The sequence below is a fragment of the Saccostrea cucullata genome, unplaced genomic scaffold, assembly GCF_032062105.1.
Source record: "Saccostrea cucullata isolate Sc308-1 unplaced genomic scaffold, CSIRO_AGI_Scuc_v1 ctg4109, whole genome shotgun sequence".
NCBI classification, from domain to species: domain Eukaryota; kingdom Metazoa; phylum Mollusca; class Bivalvia; order Ostreida; family Ostreidae; genus Saccostrea; species Saccostrea cuccullata.
The window spans coordinates 1-7,869 of NW_026932164.1; the positions used below are offsets into that span (position 1 = coordinate 1).

A 7,869-nucleotide genomic window follows, 5' to 3' on the forward strand; every position below is an offset into this window, starting at 1 on the left:
TCCTTTTTCTCAAGAATGTTTTTGCTTTTAGGAACAGGAACAGAAGAATCTAATTCATGCTATTTTTGCCTTACAGCAACATCACCTGAAATGAATAAAAGAATAGCATACATGTTACACATAAGTATCTACATCACAAATAAAAATGTGTAGTAATTTACGTATTTATGGTCTTAACAATGTCTTCTGCAGAAATTATAGAATACTAAAACAAATATGATACAACAAGAGATTAAACTACATAGATACATGTACCAGATTTACAGCTGCACAAAATCTTGCATTGTCTTGTGATCCTAAAGGTTTATAGTGAGGGCAGCGAGTGTCGCGAAGCGACGTCATTGCAAGCTCTTAAAGCAATGTCTGTGCAAAGAGAAAATTCAACTACTGCACATTGACATTCGATAGAAATTTTGATGCAGTAATTTGGACCCACAATGCATCACTTGTTTTAGCTATGTTCTCGCGAGAATAACAGCAAATGTTCAAAAAAAAAGTTTTTTCGCCTTGATTTAATGGATATATATTGAAGATAAATAGAAAACGAAATGTTATTCATTAACTTTCAGCACTGTTCAGGCTTTTTCTTGGTATTGCAACTTACATACGACGTCATGTGACGTCAGAGTCTAGACGCACCAAATGTCACCTGCGTTATGGTTGTTTTCCTTTTTCATACTTTGCTAGACTGACAAAAAAATTACCAAGGTCAATTTCTGGATGGAAACTTTCAATGCGAAGAATCAAGTTTTGTTTTCTCCAGAGCAATTTTTTTTTACAAAGATTCTGTGGGGACATCCACAACCCCGTCCTTCTCACACAACATTGACAAGTCCATTTCTGTAAGTAAGAAAATGTTAAAATTACAGAAAAATATTTATTTAATACCAAATTAAGTCAATTAAAAACATAATCTAGTTTCCCTTTCAGTGTAACAGGGTTAAGCTTGACTTCTTGGGCCTATGATGCTCAGAAAACAAAAAACATATCCAATGTTTTATGTACAAAATCAGAGTTAAACTCTCCATCAGCTTAAATTATTGGCTAAGCAAAGTAGAATACATCTGCAGGTTGGGACCACTTGCCCAAATAGTTGTCCGATTGTGATACAGTATATATCTCAAGTGCAAGTGGAATATAAATTTACAGTATAAAAAAAGATATTTTTGTTTTGGTTAGAAATATCATAAATCAGCATCAAGACACTAATGAAGGAATAACTTTTGGTTGACATTCTTTTTTTTCTGTATGCCCATTGTAATGTTTATTGTTTAGGAGATTGATCCCTCGACCCTCAGAAGTTCAGTTTACTTCTTGGGGATCGATCTAACAAACTGTAGTTTTGCAGAAAAAAAAACTTTCTTTCCAAAAGATATTCCTTTTTAAGTATATTGATGCGGATTTGTGATATTCATTGCTAAAACTTACCTTAATTGTTGATGATTATGTCGATGCAAACTTCTTCCCGCTAGTTCATTATTCAGTGTTTTTCAAACGTTTACGTTTTGGTACATCTGTGTGCAATTTCAAACGTTCATGTGTATCAGATTTCCTTGAGACAACTCATTCATAAACCGATTCGGAAACAAAGTAAGTCAAAGTTTTCTGTTTTGTGAACAAGTAACAAATATGATAAGTCAGTTCGTACACAAAGCTTTATTTTGTCTGTATAAATATTCAAACAGTTTTATTTCAATTGTATATACGTTTCACTGTAGAAAAATTCATAATGTAACAATTAAAAAAAATTACACGAATCAGTTACGCATTGACTGGATTCTTTCTAGTGATCATAATAGACAAGGTCTCATTGGTCAGAATTTGTATCAACCGATCCGATTGGCCAAAGTTTCCAAACCGCGCCATTTCGAGCAACAGAAGGACGCTGTCGTCCGTTGGGAAGACAAATTCGTCAGCATTAACTTTGAGAACGTTAAAGAACTTACTAGAAAACCGATTAAAGATCATCCTATAGAAGGGGAATTCATCATTGCAACATTTGGCAAAGCTCGGATCTCGGATGGTACGTATACATGTATGTCAATAGTGATTAGAAATAGCCTTACAAGTTCTAGACTACGAAGTGCAACATCAGACTAAGTGAAAGTGGAGACGTTATATATTATTTCTCAATATTAAAAGATAGATAAACTAAACTTTAATATACTTCTGTGTTGATCAATGTGAAAATCGGCCTCCTCTTTCGGTGTATGACGTCACAACATCCGTTTTGAGAGCTACTGTACAGAAATGTTTTTAAACTCAAAAGTGACTAAATTAAATAAAGTTACAATTAACATTGGTAAAAATTGAGTCAGCTGATTTGATATGCCTATCATATGGTTCTCAGATAAACCATTTTTGTTCAAAAAATACATTTCGGAAAAAAGCAACTATCTATAATTTTTAAATTTTCTGTCGATTGTCATCGAAATTCTGCTCTCTGTGACAATTTTCAATCAAAAATTTTAGTGGTGTCCGTGACTATCATAACAACACACAGGCACCTGACATTACTTATTTTTCTTTTAGTAGAAAAATATACCCATACCTAATTATTATTAGGTATGTATATATTTTTTTATTTCATAAAAAATAAGTAACATCCCTGGTGCCTGTGTAATAACACTTTTATTTTTACTTTACAATAAAATTTCAAAAAATGAAAACAAAATGGCGTCCAAAATTTGAATAGTAAGTGATCAAGTAATCAAAGTGTTCTTTGCAAAATGTACAATAAATTGCTATTAATTACACGTCATTGAACTTTAACTGTTAAACGTACCTCTACTGTGTCATAATATAGCTGCAGATCTGTAGCGTTATGGTTTTATATATTTGTCTTTGACCATAACGCTACAGATTCCGAAATGCAGTAAAAGGTGCAATTTATCGTGTATTATTTTTCACACACTTTGCGGGAGAATTTCTCCACTTTCCAGCATCGGTCAATTAACCACCCTTCACTCCCTATGAATTCTAGGCACATTTTTTAACTAATCTATATATTTTATCCCTCTAGATTACCTTATATATCCTTTATAGTCATCTATACAAGTGATAAACTCGCTTGATTGAAATTATTTGTTACATAACTGAAAATTCACTTGAAGCGAATTTCTTGCATACAGAGACAACTTTGAATGGTTGGGAGATGGCTAAAGTATAGATATTGGCTACAGAATGTGTCTAGAATGAGGGAGTGAAAGATCGTTGATTAACCAATGCTAGAAAGTGGAGAAATTCTTGTGTGTGTCAGTTTGTAACAAATTTTCGTCACTGTTTTCCCAGCAATACTAATTGAATGAAGATGCTTGAAATTTTAAAAACGATCTTTTCTGGCCATATGGTGGAATTCTTTTTTGTTCAAATCCGATGTCAAATTCTTGTTGATCTGTCTGTAGCAACAAAACAATAATTTTCATCACAGTTTTCTCAGCAATTACTCGTTACAGATGCTTGAAATCTTAGCACATACTTTGATGAGGCATTTTCTTCTTGCAGACAGGTAACACCACAGCGAAAGAGGAAAGCAAACAAGACTGTTGTTGCTCGAAAGGAAAGGGTATGTAGGCAAATAATTCTAATATTAAAGTCATGATGATGAAAACATACTTTCATATAGAGTAATCGTTTCTGGTTAATTGCAGGTAGATGAAATCTCTCTCGTTATCCTTCAGACAATCTAAATACTTGTTCAACAAGATTTTTAAATACACTTATATTTTTTTTAGAAGCCACAAGTTCTTAAAGAGAAAACATATAAAGGCTACACAAAGGTAAGTTGAATTTCATACCTATGTTTTCATTTCACTTTGAAATAATTAAATTGAATTACTAAAAAGAACAGTACTCTATTGTTTTTTATGCCCCCCCCCCCATTTTTAAGAAGGGAGGGCATATTGCTTTGCTGCTTTCTGTCGGTCTGCCATCAGTTTCCGTTCATTTTCTTCGCAGAGGTTGCACATATCGAAATGAAATTTGGTATACATATTAATCATAAAATTATTTATGTTGTTTTTAGGGGGGTTACGATCAGACCATTCTGGACAGAGTTATGCCCCTTGGACTTGGAAAATTTTGAATAATTTGCTGTTTTTAGCTCACCTGAGCCGAAGGCTCAAGTGAGCTTTTCTGATCACATTTTGTCCGTCGTCCGTCCGTCTGTCTGTCCGTCTGTCTGTCTCTCTGTAAACTTTTCACATTTTCGACTTCTTCTCAAGAACCGCTTTGCCAATTTCAACCAAACTTGGTACAAAGTATCCTTGGGTGAAGGGGAATTTAAATTGTTAAAATGAAGGGACATATCCCCTCGCAAGGGGAGATAATCAAGAAAAGACAAAAATAGGGTTGGGTCTTTAAAAAATCTTCTTCTCAAGAACCACTGGGCCAGTAAAGCTGAAACTTATGTGGTAGCATCCTGGGGTAGTGTAGATTCTAAATTGTTCAAATCATGACCCCCGGGGGAAGGGCGGGGCCAAAATGGGGAATCAAATTTTTATATAGAAATATATAGGAAAAATCTTTGAAAATCTTCTTCTCAAGAACCACTGGGCCAGAAAAGCTGAAACTTATTTGGCAGCATCCTGGGGTAGTGTGGATTCTAAATTATAGGAATCATGACCCCCGGGGGAAGGGCGGGGCCATTATAGGGAATCAAAGTTTTATATAGAAATATATAGGAAAAATCTTTGAAAATCTTCTTCTCAAGAACCACTGGGCCAAAAAAGCTGAATCTTATGTGGAAGCATCCTGGTATAGTGTAGATTCTAAATTGTTCAAATAATGACCCCCGGGGGAAGGTTGGGGCCACAATGGGGAATCAAAGTTTTATATAGAAATATATAGGAAAAATCTTTGAAAATCTTCTTCTCAAGAACCACTGGGCCAGAAAAGCTGAAACTTATGTGGAAGCATCCTGGTGTAGTGTAGATTTTAAATTGTTCAAATCATGACCCCCGGGAGAAGGGTGGGGCTACAATGGGGAATCAAAGTTTTACATAGAAATATATAGGAAATATCTTTGAAAATCTACTTCTCAAGAACCACTGGGCCAGAAAAGCTGAAACTTATGTGGAAGCATCCTGGTATAATGTAGATTCTAAATTGTTCAAATAATGACCCCCGGGGGAAAGGTGGGGCCACGATAGGGAATCAAAGTTTTATATAGAAATATATAGGAAAAATCAGTGAAAATCTTCTCCTCAAGAACCACTGGGCCAAAAAAAGCTGAAACTTTTGTGGAAGTATTCTGGTGTAGTGTAGATTCTAAATTATACAAATCATGACCCCTGGGGGAAGGGCGGGGCCACAATGGGGTATCAAAGTTTTACATAGAAATATATAGGAAATATCTTTGAAAATCTTCTTCTCAAGAACCACTGGGCCAGAAAAGCTGAAACTTATGTGGAAGCATCCTGGTATAATGTAAATTCTAAATTGTTCAAATAATGACCCCCGGGGGAAGGGTGGGGCCACAATGGGGAATTAAAGTTTTATATAGAAATATATAGGAAAAATCTTTGAAAATCTTCTTCTCAAGAACCACTGGGCCAGAAAAAGTGAAGCTTATGTGGAAGCATTCTGGGGTAGTGTAGATTCTAAATTATAGGAATCATGACCCCCGGGGGAAGGGCGGGGCCATTATAGGGAATCAAAGTTTTACATCGAAATATATAGGAAAAATCTTTGAAAATCTTCTTCTCAGGAACCACTGGGCCAAAAAAGCTGAAACATATGTGCCCATGGAAGGATCATGGGGTAGTGTAGATTTCAAAATGTCTAAATTAGGGTGGGGATGTATTATGTATAACAAGGGGGAAATCTGGTAAAGAACAGAATGGTCAAAGCTTCTCAGGTGAGCGATGTGGCCCATGGGCCTCTTGTTGTTTATTTTCTTTGCAGAGGTAACACATATCGAAATGAAATTTCATATAGAGATTTATCTTAAGAATATCTAGGTCAAGTTCTTTTTTTGATAAGTTCGGACCATTTTTGACAGAGTTATATAACCCTTGGACTTCCAATTATTTGGGGGAGGGGGGCACAAGTGTTTACAAACATCTCTTGGTTTGTTTTTTTTATGAGAAGTTAAAAAAATAAACACTTGGATTCTTTCTTTTACCATGAATGCTATTTATTTTCTTTCTGCAGAAATCATGGCTGAGAAGTATTCCGTTGCAGCAGTGCAAGTTCGTGACAAAATTATGGACATACAGAAGCCTTCCCGAAATAGAGACTTCTTTGACAAGTTGTGTACTTCCCTGTGTACTCGCCTGTGGTGATCTCAACAAGTTGTATTATACACATGTAAAGAACAGTTTGTAAGCTCTTAAACCATTGTACAGAATTTGGTAGGTATTAAGGACACATTTTGTTGTTGTTGTTTAAGACAGAAGTGTATAAAAGCATTCTTGTAGGAAATTTGGATGTAATGATTTTTTTTGAGTTATGCTCATGTTGAAATCAAATCATTTTTTGTGTATTTTATGCTGAGAAATATGCTGTTACAGCATAGCAAGTTCGTGATAAAATTAGGGACATACTGAAGCCTTCCTGAAAGTGACTTTTTAGGTCAGTGCACAACCTTGGTGCAAATGTAAATGACCACAAGAAGTTATGTAGTACATGTAAAGAACAGTTTGTAAAATTTAATGTAATGATTTTTTGGAGTTCTGCTTATCTTAAAGTCAAATTAATGCATTTAAACCTATTCATTTATTATGTGTAGGATTGTCAAGTAATGGAGGTGGAAGGCTGGGATATAAGCTCACTTTTTATTTCGATAAAACTCAGATTTGGCATATTGATGTTTTGGGGAAAATTATTGTACAGATAATTGAATTTCTTTAAAATTTAAGAATACATGAATACATCACTTACATCTTTTTAGTTTTTTTTTATTGATGCAGAAGATTTGTATGATTTTTAGACAATACCGGTATTTATGTACATTGGAACTTTTGTCAAGTAAGGATATTTGCCCGTCACCTAGCAGAATGTCAAACAGAATTTGTCATGTACTGATTTCCAGACTAGTTCCATGGACTGTCCATGGAAAAACTGCCAGGGAAATGCCATGGAATATCTAGTCAAATTCATGGACAAGTGTCCATGAATACCATGGAAAGTGTCCATGAATTCCATGGACAAGTGTCCATGGAAAGCGTCCATGGAATATTTTGCTTTATTGCCATGGACATTTTCTAGTTATTTTCCACCCTTATTTTATCAAATTATTCCCTGGACAAGGAGTCCAAATACTCCAGGTTTTTTCCATGGACACTTTTTTCCATGGATTTTCATGGTATATCCATGGAGTTCCATGGAAGTTCTACAGCCGGGTGATCACCAATCTGATTTATTCTCTTTATCTTTTAATCATTATGTTGGGTATCTTCATCATCTTTATGAATGAATATATAAGAATGAAATTTAATTACATCTCGTATGTTTCTCTTTATTAACCTAACTGAAATAACCACCTACCGGCAAAAAAAAAAAACCCCAGGTACATGTAATGAATATGATGAAATAAGACATTTTTACCAATGCATTCAAAGCTTAATACTACGGTGCTTTATTTACCACCAGTTTTTGAAATGTATCCCTATCACCATGATCACATCCATCAGCTTGACTATTAAAACTACATTGGATAACAAATCAATTAAGTTTTTACATACATTATGTTCACTATAATTAATGTTAGAATTTATATGTTGGAAGTGAACAATAATTCTTTATGTTTCTAATTTAGTGTTACTAGGGGTTTTGAAAAAATATCAAATTGTGAAAATGTTTGCATTATTCAAAGAAATATACAAAAACAAGATGTGTATGTGAAACACTGTGCCCCCACAGCAACAA

General features: G+C 34.6%; 1 long non-coding RNA gene across 1 annotated transcript; it reads right to left on the bottom strand.

The window, feature by feature from the left end:
* Positions 1-20: 20 nt before the first annotated feature.
* LOC134234554 (uncharacterized) lies at positions 21-2,312 on the bottom strand. The gene is made up of 3 exons (XR_009985199.1): positions 1,429-2,312; positions 705-840; positions 21-85 (listed from the first exon to the last, which is right to left on the bottom strand). It is a non-coding gene; the product is annotated as an uncharacterized LOC134234554 (long non-coding RNA).
* Between the last annotated feature and the right edge of the window lie 5,557 nt (positions 2,313-7,869).